The sequence below is a fragment of the Thamnophis elegans genome, chromosome 8 (genome assembly GCF_009769535.1).
Source record: "Thamnophis elegans isolate rThaEle1 chromosome 8, rThaEle1.pri, whole genome shotgun sequence".
Lineage (NCBI taxonomy): Eukaryota > Metazoa > Chordata > Lepidosauria > Squamata > Colubridae > Thamnophis > Thamnophis elegans.
Window position 1 is genome coordinate 930,040 of NC_045548.1, and position 14,581 is coordinate 944,620.

A 14,581-nucleotide genomic window follows, 5' to 3' on the forward strand; every position below is an offset into this window, starting at 1 on the left:
GTCCATATTTTACATCTCAGGGATGTCATCTTTCAAAAATTGCCAACGCCGTCACATCATGTGGTCAGGTCCCGCTGCTTTTTCTGCCCTGCCCAACAGGTCTCGGGCAGCCATGCTTTATCAAATTACTGACAAACCTCAGAACAATGAATGTATTCCACATTAAATTCACAGTACCCAGTCTCTGCAAGTTATTCCAAAGTTATTCAACTGGAACATACTTGCATATGCATGCTCTTCATTTTTGCACTGTTTATTCTGAGCCTTTTAGCTTGACAAGAACCAGTTTCTGAAACTCCCCATTGTACAATACTCAAATTGTCTGGTTTTTTTTTCCCTCCCCAACTTAACCATAATAGCTAGAAAACTTCTTGGGAAGAAAAAGAAGAAGTGAAAGAGTCTCTGAGGAAAGTCTTGTGGTGTATTTAAGCTCATTTTATCATTGCAAGCAACAAGCTTTGAGGCCTCTTTAATTGTCCGCTTTTCCCAATTGTGGGATTTTAACAGATGTGGGGGAAGCCAAAGAGCCTATCAGCTCCTGGAGATACAGATGTCCATTCTAACCATAACAATGTCAAGATGATGAAATGTGTATATATTGCCACTGTGAAATCCCCACCCTTTTGTAGTTGTCTTGCACCATTAGTAAGGCAGAATTTTTATCATCACAGTGTGAGGTGCATTCCACCATAACCAATGGCTATGGCTGGAGACACAATTAATGGAAGATGGGATGTATTTTAGCCTTCTTGTGACTAAATAAATGCATAATACCATGTTCCACCCGTGGTAATTCTTCCACTTAACAGAACAAGAGCACAACAAATGTCAAACTCTTCAGCACAGTGCTATTTCAGTAGACTCAGATCTCAAAATCCATGCTTGTACATTCTAATAATCTGCACATACATCTTTTACTCCAAAATGTCAGGATTCTGACAACAGCATGAACTGTAGCATTGAACCACTTCTGCTGGCTTTCATCATTCTAGCTGAAAGGAACTTGTACAAACCAACCTATTTTGTACAGATCACATTTTTGCATATTTTTACGATAGCTACCTTAAAGTCTATATAAAATGTTCATGATAAAAAGTATTTTGATCAGAATCAAAAATATTATAATTATAGCATTGGAACCAAAGTGGTATTCAACCGGTTTTGACTGGTTCTGGCAAACCGATAGGGGAAATTTTGAGTACTTTGGAGAACCAGCAAATACCACCTCTGGCTCCCTCCCCCATATATTTGCTGCCTTGACAAGAAAATTACGTGAAAATTACTATGCATTAATTCAATAGACAAAACTGACTTGAACACACCAAATCAATCATCATCATCATCAACCCCAGTGAAGCATCACCTTGACATTGTTGAGGGGCTTTGTGTGCTCTGAGGAAGATGAAAGCTATGCCACCACTGGACAGATCTCACCAGAGGAGTCAGATAAAGGAGTTTCTCTCCCACAAAAAATATGGCGAGATGTAAATTTCAGAAACTTATACTGGCTCAGTCATCACTTGGGTCAACATAGATCATGCTAGGTATTGGAATTCCTGGACATTTGGGAAAACTGGGCTACAGGACTCTGGATTACTGACTGTTTAAAAAAAGAAAGTTAAAATTAAAGAAAGAGTCAGAAAGGCTAATTGTGCCTGCATAAGACCAATAGCAATAGCAGTTAGTCTTATATACCGCTTCATAGGGCTTTCAGCCCTCTCTAAGCGGTTTACAGAGTCAGCATATCACCCCCACAGTCTGGGTCCTCATTTCACCCACCTCGGAAGGATGGAAGGCTGAGTCAACCTTGAGCCGGTGAGATTAGAACAGTCAGCTGAAGTGGCCTGCAGTACTGCACCCTAACCACTGCGCCACCTCGGCTCTCGACCAAGCCCTCAATTCATACAAGTGCAGAATTGAAAAGGCATTGATAGACAAGTGCCGTCTCTGCAAAAATGCTGAAGTGGGCCATCTGGTTATATCCACTGCAAAAAGATTGCCTAGACCAATGACAAACAACGGCACAACAAAGTAGCAACAATGGTGCATTGGAAGATCTGCAAGAAATGCCATTTGCCTGCAAACAATAACTGGTGCGGGCATAAAATAGAGAAAGTAACAGAAAATGAAGAAGCTAATGGGTCTTTAGAATTCAAACTGACAGGCACCTGCCACATAATACCCCAGACTTAACAATTGTTGATTAAAAAAAGACAAATATAATCTGGATAGTATTGCAATATTGCAATATTTGGAAACAGCAGAAGAGAAGAGAAAGAACTGAAGAAGGTAGCAAAATACAAAGATCAACAAATAGAAAGAGAATGACTTTTGTTGCCACATGGAGACAGCTTCTGAACTTTGTGCTTGAACTGGAAAAGAATGAAACCTTGATTTTGGGTTTTATCTATTAGATTGATAGATCCTCATAAAAATGGATAGTTTGTGTTATTATGAAAAAACAAAAAGTTGTGGTAGAGAGAGTCAGAAGTCAACACTTCTTTTTATTTATCCCCATTTCCCCCCCCCCCATTGCTTTCCTATTTACTTTCACATTTCATATCTTATTTTATCTTATAACTCAATAAAATGCTAAAATAAATGTAAAAAGAAAATAGAAATAGAATGACGGTGGGAAAAGAAGCTAATGTAATACTGTAGCTAGTAAAAGGCAGCTTGGATGCAATCCCAAAACTGAAGCGCCCCTTGAACTCCATGGTCATTGACAAAATCACCATCAGTCAATTTCAAAAGGCAGCTTCACTCGGAATAGCTTACATCCAGTGCAATGATACCTTTAACACCATCAAACATCCACATCTGCCTATCTCAGGTCCTTGGGAAGAACTCGATAGCTGGATAAAAATGCCAAATCCAGTCTGAACATCTGGCTGTCTGTGTGAAACACCATAATAATGACTACTGCAGTGTTTCTCAACCTTGGCGACTTGAAGTCCCGTGAACTTCAACTCCCAGAATTCCCCCAGCCAGCTCTGCTGGCTGGGGGATTCTGGGAGTTGAAGTCCACGGGACTTCAAGTCGCCAAGGTTGAGAAATGTTGGACTACTGGGATTGCGGAATATTGAGTTGGGTTACCAATCGTAGTAGTTTGTTTATTCTTATCTCGCCAGCATAAGTTTATGTCCATACCAACATGTGGAGTATGAGAAAAAACAGTTTCTGACAGTTGAAATTAGAGGCATTAGTAGTTGTTTTTTTTTCCTCCCTTTCATTATTCCTCTCGTCATTCCTTCTGGCTGATCAGGTCACATACTCTTCCGTTGTTATAGTTTCATCACTAATTTAACCAAAGACAGAGTAATTTGTTCTTTGTGGCTCTATTCAAGTTTCGTTCTATCGGGCGCCTTTGAAGTTAGCAGGAAAGCTGTTCAAGAAGGGAGAATAGGCTGGGCTTCCTATTAGCAATAAAGCTGCCATTTATTAACCCAACGTATTTCAGAAAATCAGCTGCAGTCAAGTGAAGAAGGCAACATCATCTCCGTTCACACAAAAAGGCTTTCTCGTTCCTTAATTTGCTATAAACGTGATGGGTGTCATAAAGAAACAAACACATTTGTTCTTGTTCTTCTGCTTTGCTCAGAGCAAGTGCTGAGGCTGCAAATCTCAAATTATTTGTAAAGAGTGAGTTCCAAGGTCTTGCTCATTTCTCTTATTCCATAGTAGGATTGGAACCATAAACCTACTTGGAAGACTACGTTTTAAGACAAAACAATTCAGAAGGAAGGAAGCTGCTTTATAGGAAGCTGTGTTCATGTGTCATACTAATCCAAAGTTGGTTTTAGTCACAGTTTGTGATATATTGGAATAGAAGACCATCATTTTTTTCCAGATAAAGCAATTATGACAACTGTTGTTTAAACCCAGCAACCAATCATTAGTTTGTCTAGTCTTGTTGTGAACCTTTTTTTCACTTTCAGATGAAGCCACTAGGCCTGACTCCTTTGAATGCAACATTGAGAGACCTTGAGAGACCACCTGCTGCCAATTACCTCCCACAGACCCATTAGATCTCACAGGGTCGGCCTCCTCCGGGTGCCATCTACCAGCCAATGCCACCTGGCTACTACCCGGGGGAGGGCCTTCTCTGTGGCAGCTCCGGCCCTCTGGAATGAACTCCCCGCAGGGATTCGGACCCTCACCTCTCTCCAGGCCTTCCGAAAAGCCGTCAAAACCTGGCTGTGCCGGCAGGCCTGGGGGTGATGAGTTCCCTCCCCCCTCGACATGTATAGTTGTGCGACTGTTGTCTACTTTTATTATTTGTATTTTGTCTTTTATGTTCCCCCTTTTTTCCCCCCTTGAATTGTTCGCCGCCCTGAGTCCTCCCGGAGAAGGGCGACATACAAATAATAAAATACAAATACAAATACAAACATGTCCTGTATGTAGTCATCCAAACTATAGACATTTCTTTAGAAACTCTGGACAAAATTTAAGGAAAAAACACCCCCTTATGCTGTTACATCAGGACTTACCAAGTCTGGTAAAGGTGCATCAAAGTGTTTTAGCATATGCACTGAAGCACAAGGCCTATATTTAACTTTTGAAATTAAAACCCTCCTGTATCTGTATGCAATCACCTTCCTATGTAAGATGCATACAGTCATCCTGATTTAATTACCATTACATGCTTTATTACAAAACATGCCCCCATTGTTAAATATTCTACTGGCCTTGCCTTCTGCTTGTTCATATTCAATACTCATATTTAATATGTCCCAACCGTTGTTTGCACACTGTATTAAATATAGGATTACGGCATTTACTGGGAGCCAGTTGAGCAGACCAAAAGATTGACGTGCTTTGGGGACTAATCATAGGTAATTAGATTTAGTCTTCATGAATATAATTCTTTGAAGAATCATATTCTTTCCTTTCATCTGTCTTTTGTGGCTAATATATCACTCTCTGGGGACTAGGTTGATCTTTTCGGGAATCATCAGCTTATCACTCTACATCAATCCTACATCTGCCATGTCGTCTTCTAACATATCCTGAAAGAGGCTATAACAAGGGCTCATGTACATCAGTCACTAAACATTACCTCGCTGCCCGTATGAGGAATTCTATTGAAGCACTTATTCTAATTGAGTACACAGTGAGTAAATAAGATGAATTGGCAAAGTTGGCTTGCTATGGGATTCTTTTCTTGCTTCCTAGTTGAGGGAAGATAATATTATTATGGATTCATTGGAATAACCTCAAAGAGATTTCACTATTATAATGGTAATAACAATACTTGTTTTTCAATGCTCATAAAGATACGTGAGATATCAAATGTATATTCTTTCTTGGAATGCTTGCAAAAAAGAATAATTTAAAATATAAAGAAGTCTTCCACAAGTTAAAAAAAATATCATCTGTATCTTTAGAACAATGAGTATGTTCCTTATTGCTGTAGTATCAGTAAATATAAATATTCCACCTATATTTCCTTTGTATTTCTACCAAAATAGTGATACTAATGCTTCTAATATACCATTGGTCCGTCGGTATGACAGACAAAACAAGTAAACATACATCTCTTTGTTGGTCATCCACAAAGATACATCAACTGGCCTTCCACAAACCATCCAAATGAAACCATCCAAATGTAAAATAGAGATAGTTGCAGGCATAGCAAAGTATGACTTCAAGACAGCTGGGAAACATCCCTAAAAACAGGGCTCAGAATTAGAGCACAGAATGATTGATGCCATAACCATTAACCATTTGGTGCCTCCCACAATCTGTTTTCCTCCCAGTTTGTATCATGCCATGCTTTCAAAAAATCATAGAATTTGGAAGGTTTTAGTAAGGTGGGGAAATGTTCTTATCAGCATTCTTACCATGGGTACAGTTTCCCAGATTATCAGCCCAAATGCTTTCTCATCTACTGCTACTTCATCCTTTTTTATGGCAGACTTTGGAAAACAAATCAGAAAATTTGTAAGCAAAAATGTGTGGTACCATTCCGTCTATTTTTCCACTTGCACATCTGAAACAGCAACCTCTGCTTACAATATGGCAAGCAAGCATTTAAAACTCTGCCCCTTTTAAATATGTATTCTAATACATGTGAGACACATTGCAACATGGAAGAGGGATTTTGATTACCCAGTCACATTCAACCCAAAGCTTGTCACTGCTGACCCCCCCCCATTCCCAGTAATCTCATAAGAAATGAAGATCTTCAGTGTTCAAAGAATCAATTTGTCCACTGAAAGTTTTGCTCCTATCTTCTCCCTAAATTTAGCAAAGACTAAGCTGTTCTCTTTGAAAAAAAATTATTAAAGGCTACAATTAGAAAAAAATACAAACTATAAAAAATAGAAAACTAGAAATTGCAGAAAGTAATAGAAAAAGGAAAAAAAAGTATCTTCCCCCTTTAGCTTGAGAAGTACAAACAATTTTGGGAATATCTCAATCTCTTAAAATATAGCAAATGTTCTCTACTTTCTACAAGTCACTTCTTAACTATAAAGACAATCTTAAAATACCTTCATTCATTCCTAGCCAACAAAAGCCCATTAAGATCTGCCAGAGATAACTGCATATCTATTTTTATTTTGATCAAATAAGCCAACTCTATATTCCTTGCATATACTTTTAACTACCTTGCTTATAATCCCTTTAAATATTATCTTCAAACTTGATTCCTTTCATCTTCACTGTATTTATCTTAGCAGATCTTTCAAAACTTTAAAAAACCTCTTTTGTAAATTCAATATAAGAACATTATACAAACCACTCTTGTGATCTGATACTTGTATGTTCTTTTAAAATATTAAGACTTCAACCGGTGTCATGTATACATATTTCCCCATATTATTCTTATAATTTGGCATATTTAAATTCACATTCAAATCAACTTTAGTCTCAGTATAGCTTATTTGTCTTTTATTAAAACAATTGCACACCATCTATCTATAATATTAGATATTCTTAAAATTATTGCTGAATCCATAGTTCACAAATCTCTCCAAAAATATACATGATTAGAGTGTTTTGCATCATTCTGTACATTGATGTTAAATCTCAATATTCTTCTTTAATTGTAATCTTTAGGGTTTTTTTTATTGTTTCCTCTCATGTCCAAAATTCAGTGATAAGTGAGAATCTCCATCATATCATGGTTTCCCCTCAAAAAATCAAAACAATTGTAGTTTTCCATGGGAATTATTGTTATTGTTAATTTCAGCTTTTTGTTTTAAATTCATATGGACTCTTAGATCATTTTTTAACTTTCCAAAAGCAACTCAAAATACCCTTTTCCTGTTTATTTAAAAAAAATAACATTTTTCTAAATCCTTAACTTCTTTTGAAAAGAAGAAGGAAGCTCACCCAATGAACACAATTAAACTTGCTGCTCTGAAGGGTTTTCATGTTTCATAACAATAAAAAATAATTCCAAAGTAATGAGGTTCAATCAAGCATTTTGTTTATAAAGGCTGAATTACAACTGTGTCTTAGTTGGATTTCCTTGACTCCCAGACACAAGACTCATAAGCCACAAAAACTTTGGTTTCTGCAGTATATTTACAAGGAGTGGCTGTCTGTGTATGTGGACAATCTCACCATCTCTCCTTTCTCTGGAGAGATTTTTGCCAGCCATGATCCAATATCTGGCCACAGTCTCCACTGTAAATGCCATCTTGCTTAGACAGGGATGAGTAGCTCACCATGGCCTCATTGGAAATTCCACTAAGCATCTTTTTGAAAGTGAATGAAAAGACTGAGAAGTGAAAGAAGATTCTGTATTTTCTTTTCGTTTGTCTTTGAATGGATGCTTCTCTTTTGTTCCTCTGCTACAGGATTTCTGGCATCAGGTTTCAAGAATATATATATATCAATGTTCAAAACTTTTGAGATACAAGAAGAGCTCTGTAATTGCAAAACACCTTAATTAAGCTGGAAATACTGGATCTACTCTCATGGTGTTTTCCAACATTTTAGAACATTTTGTTGTTGCTGCTGATATATCTGATGGCTCAGATTTATTATGGTTATCCCTCCAAAAGACTCTGAGTGGCTTATATTGGAATAAACAATTAAATAGACAGTTAAAAATATGACAACAAAACATAGCAACCTAGAGTAAACAACAATAAAAAATATGACAGGGTCTTCACAAACTTACCCCAGAGCTGAGAACAGAGTCAAATATTAAGAGCCTTCCATGCATCCAGGAGAGTGGGTGCCATGCAAATCTCTGGGTGGATACTATTCCAGAGGGCAAGGGTATCAACAGAATTACCTCAGTCCCACAAGCTAAGGTAAAGGTAAAGGTTTCCCTGGCACATATGTGCTAGTCGTTCCCTACTCTAGGGGGTAGTGCTCATCTCTTCAAAGCCGAAGAGCCAGAGCTGTCCGAAGACGTCACCATGGTCATGTGGCCGACATGACTAAATGCTGTTACCTTCCCACCAAAGATTATTCCTTTTTTTTCTACTTGCATTTTACATGCTTTCGAACTGCTAGGTTGGCAGAAGCTGGGGCGAGTAACAGGAGCCATTATGCGGCCCTAGGGATTCGAACTGCCAAACTGCTGACCTTTCTGATCGACAAGCTCAGTGTCTTATCACTGAGCCATTGTGTCCTTTGTCCCACAAGGTGACAATACTTAATTAACAAGGCGTGGGGCAAACCCACTCTGCTCAAACATGTAGAAACCATTGGACGTAGCTATAGAATTAGTTCCGAAATTCAGACAATTTTCATTTATACAAATTGTATGCTGCAAAGGTATAAGTGTAGTTTTGTGTGCCTGCCTTCAAGTCAGTTTTTGACTCCTAATGATTGTATGGACTAGTCCCTGTGGTTTTCTTTGAATGGTTTTTTAGAAGTGGCTTGCCACTCTTCTTAGGACTGAGAGATCTGGCTTTGTGCTTAAGGTGGAGCTAGAACTTTCGTTCTCCTTGTGACTAACCTGGTGCCTTAACCACTGCACCAAACTGCTTCTCACTCATGTCCATTCATGCAATAAAAGGCATCATCGGACAGCATCCAAAGATCTGTGCAATATTAGCCTTACCGTTGTCTATAAGCATAATATCCTAATGGCTTAACAATTTGGAATCAACCAAAGTAAAAGAGATTTCATGCTTTTTGCAGGAAATGCACTTGAATTGTCCCTTCCAATGTACTTGGTCTGGGTTGACTGAGTATAAAGGGAACTTAGTCAAGTATACCTTTATGAATGCTAAGATAATGAAAAAAAAATGTTTAACACAAATGACACGGAGAACTTGATTGATTCAAACAAATATTTTGGAGTTAAGTTCTCCATCAGGACATACCTTTTCTACTGTCTGAAATTTTTCTCCCCTCTGATATCAGGAACTAAAGAATTATTCTTTCTATCCAGCTTGATTATAAAGGATTAAAAAGATGCAACAATCCTTTCAGCTATTGTTTATACATTTTAATTATATTACTTATCCTATTTGTTTTCATCTTAATTTATAAACTGACTCGAGATTATTTGCAGTAAAGGCCAGAATAAATATTTTAAATAAACAAGCAGTCAATTTGACAGGGCCAACTTGCATGTTAAATTTAAGGTGCACTTAAATGAAATATTATTGAAGTAAACCAGATCGAAACAAATGTGGCTGAATTATTTTCTTTTTTTTCTTTCGGTTTCATGAATAAAATAGAATGATTTGCAAGATTAGATTTATTTTTTCAAAACTTTCCTTAGCCCAAAGAGTAAATTCATTCCAGAATGGAATATTGAGATGGTGCCACATCATTGATGTGATGGGCTTCTCTCCCCCAGAACATCAGTTAGATTTTTTTAAAATTAATGTGGGGCAACTCTTCCATGCTTTTTCTTGAAGTAAGGAAGGCTGCTTCAGGATGTTTCTTCAGAGGAAAATGGAGAGAGACCAATCTGAATCCAGAATGTATTTAATGGGTTCACAAGAGTAATAGGTTGCATGACAATTAAATATATATTTTTATAAAAAATATAGCTAAGGATAAAGATAAATTTGCATACAAGTGGTCCTGCAAACAAGTCCAGGGACAACCTGAGCTCATATAGCTTTTTGATTGAGGAAAAAGCCCTTATTTTGCTATGGAAATTTCCCACCAAGCCATTATCTCCTTTCACTTTTGACTACATTATTGTTCGCTCTGGTACACTAAATGGGTCTAATTTGTGGGTCACCATCACTTCTCATTCATTCATTTGCCTTTTTCCTTTGGTCCTAATGAAAAAAAAAACAGATAAAGAGCTCCAATCTACCATCTTAGTCTTGCTAAACTGCACATACACACACACACACACACACACACACACACACACACACAAACACACAGCATTAATGGATCCCAGATGTTAGTAGTAGTTGTCCTAGTGGGAAACAATGGAACATAGATGTTACTGGAGCATTGGTATCCAACAATACCTATTCTGAAGCCTAACTCTCCCTTCTTCTCACAGGCCTTCTCCTTGCATTTCCAATAAGATAGATGCTCTGAGACGAAGCACTCAAAAGGGAAGGGAGAAGATAAATCTTCGAGATGGTGCAGTGGTTAGGTAGGGTGCAGTATTGCAGGCCACTTCAGCTGACTGCTATCTGCAGTTCAGCGGTTCAAATCTCACCGGCTCAAGGTTGACTCAGCCTTCCATCCTTCCAAGGTGGGTGAAATGAGGACCCAGACTGTGGGGGGCAAGAGACTGACTCTGTAAACCACTTAGAGAGGGCTGTAAAAGTGCTATGAAGCAGTATATAAGTGCTATTGCCATATAGTCACCGTTTCAGAGTAAGCAGGGAGTTTCACATGATAAATATTTTGCAAAATAAAATCATCTCCTCCTCCTCCTCCTCCACCTCCTCCACCACCTCCTCCTCCTCCTCCTTCCATATCCTTCATCAGACATTCGTAATCATGTTGGCGATCCTATTTTTTATCAACAGCAGCACAAAAAAGTGCTGCTGAGTTTTGTCCAAATCAGTTCTTTATATTTTGAAGCCATGATGTTCTTCTTCTGCCTGGACTCATTTGAATTCAATCTTTCCCTGGGGGATTAAGTGAAGGATGCTGTATTTTTTCTGGGGGTTGCATCACATGTCTAAAATATTCTAACTTTCAAATAAACCCATCAACTGAATTCCAGTATGTAATGAATTGGCACTTCAGACAGTAGTGGCTGTAAGTTGATGACTACCTGGATGGAGTCTCACAGACAATAAATATCGCTGATACTACAGTATAATTGAAAGTCTAATATAGGGAGTGATACAGTAAAACACAGCAAAATTACAGCTCAAGAAATCTCAAGTCAATATAAAACAAAATTACAGCTCCAGAAATCTCAAGTTAATATAACAGTTACCTTATGCTTTTAGTAAGAAGCAACAAGATCTTTGGCTGAGCGCCAAAGAATTGAGGCCTTTGAACTCTGGCGCTGGAGAAGACTCCTGCGAGTCCCTTGGACTGCAAGGCAATCAATCCGGTCAGACCTAGAGGAGATCAACCCTCACTACTCTTTAGAAGCCAGATCCTGAAGATGGAACTCAAATACTTTGGCCACCTATTGAGAAGGAAGGACTCACTGGAGAAGAGCTAATGCTGGGAACGATTGAGGTCAAAAAAAGAAGGGGACCCACAGAGAATGAGTTGGCTGGATGGAGTCACTGAAGCAGTAGGCATGAGCTTAAATGGACTCCAGAGGATGGTAGAGGAAAGGAAGACCTGGAGGAATATTGTCCATGGGGTCATGATGGGTTGGACATGACTTTGCAACTAACAACAACAAAGTTTCTTGCACTCACTACTCAGTGGAATTATCTCGATATATTCTGTAATTAAAGCAATGACACATGATATCTCCATTTCACAAAGCAGTTGCATACAATAAAAACAAAATGCAGAAGGAGGCAGACTCCTGAGTCAAGATGTTCAGGCTTTCAATTCAGATTTTCCCAAACTAGACTGGATCTTACCACAACAATTTTGAAATGAAATCGCTCTCATTCACAGGCTTTTTAAAGACGGTTAAAAGAGATAAAATCACAAAGCTAAAAACCTTTAATATAATAAAGGCCGAGTGAAAACAGAAGTCCCAATGGGAACTTGAAAGATGGGAAGGGAGAGGGAAGAGATAGGTGGGAGCAGGAGAGAAAAGGTTTCTAGCCAGATTGCCAGTGGAAGAGGAGAAAACAACAACCAAAGTCATAAGTAGGATAGACACGAGCAGAGTAACCGGTTCTCACATGCAGGCTAATTCATTTGAAATAATAAAAGTGGATTTTCAAGGAGGATTTTTCACATTTTATTTTTTCAAGGAGATATCATTAGCCGCACTCAAACATTGTGTAATTCCCAAATCAAAACAAAATTCTGAACCCCTTTCTTGATTTCTAGAGAGAAGGAAGAAAAAGATAGGTCATCTTTTCTGCTCCAAGCAATGGACTCATATTTAACATGTGTTGATTTGATGAAGCATGTTTTAATTTGTCCTCATGCCAGCAAGAGAATAAATTATAATTTTCAAAGATAGCTTGACACTTCTCTCCTTTCAGAGTAATTGCATATTCTCTGGATAGAAAAACAACATTCCAAAGCCACGAGGTAGCATTGCTTTTCCTTTTAATGATTATTGTTAAAATTATAAGTAGAAGACAGAAAGATATGGGGTGGGGGTTGCTTCCCCCCCCCCCCCCATTAGCACCTGGAAAGGAACATTTGCTCAAGCAACAAATATCTGCTTGGCAAACCAGATAGATCTAGACGAAGACAAACGTACAGTTTATCCATCTTGATCTTGTAGGCCTTTTATGTAAAGGCATTAACTGCGGAATGATGACAAAAATCTTATTGTGCTTCGTGTTGTCTTTGTGTAATCTTGGCAGCTTTTTCCTGCCTTCTGCAAATTGTTTTACTTTTCAAAAGCTCATGTCAATGCCATATTCTGCCTCCCCCCACCCCATTCCAGGAAACTCCAAATTGTTATGCAGCAACCTGTTCGTACTTTAAAATACTTAAAAGAGCTTCAGAAATAAAAAGGAAGAGATGCCTGGGATTTCAGGCAAAGGGAGAGCTTCACCTCTCGTCTTTTCATTCCAGCTTTCAGGACATTTTTTCTCGCTGTTGTCTGGGAAAAAAAAGTAGCTACTTTAATAAACCAGATCATTAAAACTGCACCTCTGTAATGCAGCTCTTAACCCTCTGACATCTTTCTTAACATCCATACACACGATTGAACAAAACCGTGTGTGCTTGAGTGAGGAACAGGCAGCTGTAGTGCCCAAGGTTCAAAGCATGCCTTCATCCTTATTTCTGAAGCATTTGCACCAGAGTTGGTATTAAGCCAGTTTTCTACGGGTTGGGTGAACCAGCAGCAGCGGCTGCAGGACGTTCTGCCCACCCACTCTGACATAATGCGTGACCTTCTGCACATGCACAGAAGGCAGCGCATATGTGGCATGCATGCACTCACATTTGCGAACCGGTAGGGAAGGTAAGTGAATCCCACCACTGATTCACACTCACTGCATAGCAAATGCTATCAGGTCCAACTTTTCTGGGTGCCCATATTGGCTGACCTCTGGTGCATCCCAACAAGTTGACTGATGTGGCAGATTTTAGGACTTTGTTTTTAGAGCTTTTATAGTTTTCAATGCTTTTTATTGTTATTGTGGGCCATCGAGAGTAGTATTCTAAGTTGTGTAGCCATTAAAAAAATATAAATGAATACATTTGAAGAAATTGATCCAGCTAGGCTGGATAATGGAAAAAGATTAGGGCCCTGTGATATCTACCTTGACCTATACTGTAAATTTTTTTTGCTTTCTTTCTTTAACTGTTAGCCGTCTGTAAGAGGATATATTTAGATCTGGCAATTAATTTTGCAGATTTTAGTCCAGTTATGTTAAGAATTTGTTGACACTGGCAGAATATCTAAAAGATTATCAAGGCTATATTGCTTTGGAAAAGCTATTTAATTTTCATCCAGGAAGATTTTTTTCTTTCATGTCTTTATCTTTAACACAGATCAGCTATTAATGTAACTGCTCTGTACTTGCTGGTTTCTCCATGAAACTCTTTTTACATAACAAGAATTATACTGATTATTTACAATATTCTTATGGCATATTTTGATATAATTTTGTAAAAAGATTAGCGATTATACAGTTGTGTTTCCTTGGAAGTTTTACATAGATATTATCTGAGCCCAGTGTTTTTCCTTTTGAATGTCAAAGCTGGAAAGGTCATTGGTATTATAAAATTATTTCAGCCATATTCATCCAGTATGCTATTCAGAGTTTGGTCTAGCATTTAAGCCACGAGGCTAGAAAAGAGGCCATGGGTGCAAGTCCTATCTTAGTTATGAAAGCCAGGTGGGCAATTTTGGTCCAATCAGCCTCTCTCAGCCCAACCCACCTCACAAGGTTGTTGTGGGGTAAATAGGAGGAGGAATATGTGTTAGATATAATATAGACAGGATATAATGAAAATGAGGTGCGGTGGTTCAGTGGTTTGAGCCCTGATGAGCCCACATGATGATGTGAGCTTCATTTTCCTCACCTTCTGCCCACTTAGCATTTTGAAAGCATGTTCTGTGCAAGTA